General features: G+C 35.4%; 1 protein-coding gene across 2 annotated transcripts in view; it reads right to left on the bottom strand.

Annotated features, from left to right (window-relative positions):
* The window catches only part of LOC135225806 (gamma-interferon-inducible lysosomal thiol reductase-like), a 79,214-nt gene that overhangs the window by 26,213 nt on the left and 47,471 nt on the right, over positions 1-5,530 (bottom strand). The window lies entirely within an intron of this gene.

The following is a 5,530-nucleotide window of genomic DNA, read 5'->3' as shown; positions in this document are numbered from 1 at the left end:
GTGCGACCCTTTACTCAGGCACAACTGATCTTACAGAGGAAAAACATAGTCAAAGTAGGCTTAATATCCAAACTGACACTACAAGATTAGCAATAAGGTCGATTTCACTCTACAGAAACGAGGAAACGCCTGAGGGCAGTATAAGCGAATTTTTAGGCAGCCACACCTTGCAGGATACACACGCGGTCAACAGATGATTCATCCAGAAAACAATACATTTTGGAAAAACAAGGAGGCATATACAACTTATTACCGTGAAATTTACAAAAATGTTCCCAAAAAAATTATTAATGAAAAGACGAAAAAAAAAAATATAAATATATCGAGCAAGAGAGAGAGGGAGAGAGAATATCGAGCAAGAGAGAGAGAGAGAGAGAGAGAGAGAGAGAGAGAGAGAGAGAGAGAGAAATAATAACTATATACATGTGGGACTAATTTATGAGTAGTTCATTTATTTTAAGGTCCTTCATAAACATTCTATAAATATACCGGTCCAAATGGTATATTTCTGGACTAAGATTTAGGTTGTTTTATTAGTGATTTGTATAAGTGCTGATTCCAGTAAATTTCTTAAAACATAATCTTTAGATCTAGCAATTACCGAGGTATCACCCCAATTAATACAATGAGATTTTTCACTCAGATGGATAAACAGTGCATTTGAAGTCTGGGCTGTTCTAACTGAATACATATGCTGCTTAATACGTACACATAAATTTTTACTTGACTGACCAACGTAAAACGATGGGCAATCCTTACAAGGAATTTTGTAAATGATGTTTTATTTGTTACGGGACTATTCTTAATTAGCATATCTTTAACAGTATTGTTATAAGAGAACACTACATTAACATTAGATGATTTAAATATTGATTTTATGGTTTCAAATCACGAAAGTAGACAAGCTAAGTACATTTTTAGGCATTTCTTTTTCATTAATAGCAACACTATAAAACTTTTTGTGAGCTTTTTGATAACATAAATCAATTAAATGAGGTGGGTAGCAGAGATCGTTTCCTATCTTTTTTATGTATTCTATTTCTTGGTCAAGATATTGTGGACTCGTGATACGCAAAGCACGTAGGAACATAGAAGAAAAAATTTAAATTTTAATATTAAGATGGTGGCCAGAATAAAAATATACATATGTTAAATTATTTGTGGGTTTTCTATAAATACTGAATTTACATTGGAAAGATTCTCTATGTATTAATACATCTAGAATCTTTCCAATGTAAATTCAGTATTTATAGAAAACCCACAAATAATTTAACATATGTACATTTTTATTCTGGCCACCATCTTAATATTAAAAATTTATCCATCTGAGTGAAAAATCTCATTGTATTAATTGGGGTGATACCTCGGTAATTGCTAGATCTAATGATTATGTTTTAAGAAATTTACAGGAATCAGCAATTATACAAATCACTAATAAAAACAACCTAAATCTTAGTCCGGGAATGTACCATTTGGACCCGTATATTTGTAAAATGTTTATGAAGGACCTTAAAATAAATGAACTACTAATAAATTAGTCCCACATGTATATAGTTATTATTTTCTCTCTCTCTCTCTCTCTCTCTCTCTCTCTCTCTCCTCATCTCTCTCTCTCTCTCTCTTTCTCCCCTTTCCTCCCTCTCTCTCTCTCTCTCTCTCTCCCTTGCTCGATATTCTCTCTCCCTCTCTCTCTTGCTCGATAGATCTATATTCTTTTTTTATTTTTCGTCTTTTCATTATCTTTTTTTTTTTTGGAACATTTTTGTAAATTTCACGGTAATAAGTTTGTATATGCCTCCTTGTTTTCCAAAATGTATTGTTTTCTGGATGAATCATCTGTTTGACCGCGTGTGTATCCTGCAAGGTGTGGCTGCCTAAAAATTCGCTTTTACTGCCCTCAGGCGTTTCCTCGTTTCTGTAGAGTGAAATCGACCTTATTGCTAATCTTGTAGTGTCAGTTTGGATATTAAGCCTACTTTGACTATGTTTTTTCCTCTGTAGCTCAGTTGTGCCTAAGTAAAGGGTCGCCACTAAACCGAATGTGCTTGGCTATCTCGCTTTCATTTTTTTTCCTTCGTGGCAAAAACCTTTATTTATACATAGCATCACGTTTTATATACTTCGTGATCAAGTTATTCATATATATATATATATATATATATATATATATATATATATATATATTATATATATATATATACATATATATATATATAGTATAAGAGATCCTCACCGTGAAAATGAAAGCAGGAGGTACCAAGACTTTCAACTTTTATTCCAAAGTCATCTTCAGGGTACCCTGAAGATGACTTTGGAATAAAAGTTGAAAGTCTTGGTACCTCCTGCTTTCATTTTCATGGTGAGGATCTCTTATACTATATATATATATATATATATATATATATTATATATATATATATATATATATATATATATATATTATGGTTCATGGTCAGCTGAACTATCTCGTACTTGGTACGACAAAGGTCTATAGATTAAACAGCTCAGTGCACGGGTGGGAATAATACCCACGAGTTCTCAGGATGAGGTTACCTGGTGACCAAGGCCGCCACTCATATATATATATATATATATATATATATATATATATATATATATATATATATATATATATGTGTGTGTGTGTGTGTGTGTGTGTGTGTGTGTGTGTGTATGTATATATATATATATATATATATATATATATATATATATATATATATATATATATATATATATATATTTCTACGAGTGTCCATTTTGGACACGCTTTTTATTTTAATTTTCTTTAACAAATTGCAAAATTCAAAGGAATATTTTAAAGGAATAAAATACAGGAATGGATAATGTCAATTCCAGTAAATGCGACCCCCATCTTGTTTTGACCGTTCGGACCACTAGATTGAATTTCAAGTCAAGACTCTCTCCGTTACAAATATGATTTTAATAACACTACACACATGCATGGTAGCTTTTCATCCCCTTGTCAGACGTCAATGTCGGCCATATGCCACATCCCTAGAAGGGTCACTTGCACTTATAGGTATAGAAGCCCTTTTTCCATTATTCTCCTTTGTACTCCGGTCCCCAGTCTAGTTTTACAAGAAGCCATTAGCCCCCCACACATGAAAGGTCACACATCTCAATGACCTGTCTCTTCTTGCATCTACCTGACCTCTTTCCCTCTCTATTGTTATCGAAAGCCCTTCTGGCTCTGCTACTGCCGCCCACACACCACCTGCATAAACCAACGGTTTATCCTAAACTAAACCTCTGGCCCACAATAGCTTCCATTGTACCCCATTTTCCTTACCTCTTTGCCAGCATCCAATGACCACTTTCAGGTAATTAACCAGGATTGGTGGTGGAGATGAAAGCTCCCGAGGAGAATAACGCTGGCCTGAACCAGATGTGACCGGCACTTCTTTCAATTGGTATAGTATAGATATGGCCTGACCTGGCCTACCGAACTGCACTTTGCCCCAGCCAGTTCCGACAGTAGTGTGTCCTACAGTACGCCATAACCTGACACGGTACCATACTGTCCGGAAGCGGCGTCATACCCCTACGACTCGGCCAGCTGTTATCTCTAACTTTCATCTTGACGCTGACCCGGCTTGCCTCTACCTGCAGCCCAGACTCTGTCCTGATGTCTGCCTTGAACGCTCCACCGTGAGCTCATCTTAGAAGTTCCTATACGACGCTGCTTGAAAAGATGTATCCATCTGTCCTTTGGAGAACCTGCAAGTGAATACTGTCCTTCAGCCAATGCCCTATCCCTGACTACGCCCTTCCTGTCCACAGACTAAGGTAAACTGAAATCAGGAAATTTGTTTCTGTCAGCCCTTCACCTCTCATTCCTGGCACTCAATACCTGTTTCAACTGGTACTCTTATTCCCATTCCTTAACATTCCCGTCTCCATCAGAGACCTGTGTTAGCATAAAATAATTGTGAAAGTGTTTTGAGACAAATTATATTCAATTACACTATAAGCCATTATACTCGTTTCAGTAACGTATTATAAAGTATGATTAATTCATATACTGTTGCCTTTTTACTTATCTTAACTTGTCATTGGACTTGTGTATCAGCTCTGACTGCTTGGCAGATCCGTGTATCCTGCCCCATTGTGTACGTTCTCCAGTAGTTCAACAGTGCCACTCAACGTACTCTGCCATTGCCAATCTTGGATTGAAGCCCAGGATGCCAGCGAGAGCAAAAGCCTGCTTACAGTGCTCCACTACATAGTGTTACTCAAAAGTTCTGGATCCTCACTTTAAGTGTTCTTGCTTGCAATTTGGTGGCATATTTGTTATTGCTCTTGTAATTAGTAGTTAGTCTTATGAATGCCATGGAGCCAATTAGCGCTCCTGTACCATATCTTCTGATAAACCTTATAAAATTAATAATTCATTTGTAGACACATTTACATTTACATTAAATCCTTGAAGTAAGCTAGTATTTTCTATAAGAGGTTCTTTTACATTTTCTGTTCATACCCCTGCGTGCCCCCTCTAAATCAGCTTCAGAGTGTTTGCACGATGTGTAGATTTTTGAGCAGAGTCAAAAATTCTATTTCTCCGATTTTCTTAAAAAGTCCGGCACGCAGACTATGAATATATTATATATATATATATATATATATATATATATATATATATATATATATATATATATACATATATATATATATGATATATATATATATATATATATATATAATATATATATATATATATATATATATATATATATATATATATATATATATGAGTGTATGTGTGAAAGCCAGAAAAAGAAAGCAAACACTGTCAAACGCTTTTGAGTTATTTACGTCTTATGGCAAACTGACACTGAGCAACGACACCTCGTGAAAGCAATATATAAAAGAAGAAAACCTCCTAATTATCCAGATAAAGGATATTTTTACGAGCCTAGCCGATTGCGCAAATTATATTTCATACATGCTGAAGAGTCTGGTACCTTCAATAAAATTCACAATAAATGGAAAGACTTTGTCCCCACGGACGTTCCTCAAGGAACTTGCAAGCAACAGAGACTACTAGAGAGTAATGCGACGTCGGTTACGAGGTATTGCTCTGTTTTTGTTTAGTGAATTTGTCTATCTCTGTCATGATTAAAAGGGAACCACGTACAGAAAGGGGGGTGGGGGTTATGGGGCTGCACTGACATTGCAAGCTAGTTAGTTTCTCTTTTCTGAACAATTCTCAGACAAAAAAAATCATTTATCTTTACATGATAATTGACTTCTAGATAAAGCTGTAAGTAACACAGTAACAGACACCTATGTAAGCCAGCAGAAGGCCTGGGGAATATAAAATTATGCACAGTTACAGAAAATCTCAATGAAGAGGTAATATTATATTTCCCATCATCAGAGTTGACAATCTAAAAATAGGACAGTGATGAAAGGAAGATCCATCGTAATGTCACTAGTTGGCACCTACTCGTACAAGTTGTGATGCAAGCCGAAGCCACTCCTCGGTATAAAATAGATACCTCGATAA

This window comes from Macrobrachium nipponense, chromosome 13, assembly GCF_015104395.2.
Source record: "Macrobrachium nipponense isolate FS-2020 chromosome 13, ASM1510439v2, whole genome shotgun sequence".
In the NCBI taxonomy this organism is placed as follows: domain Eukaryota; kingdom Metazoa; phylum Arthropoda; class Malacostraca; order Decapoda; family Palaemonidae; genus Macrobrachium; species Macrobrachium nipponense.
Note: the sequence above shows the minus strand (reverse complement) of the source record. Positions and strands in the feature narration are given on the sequence as shown.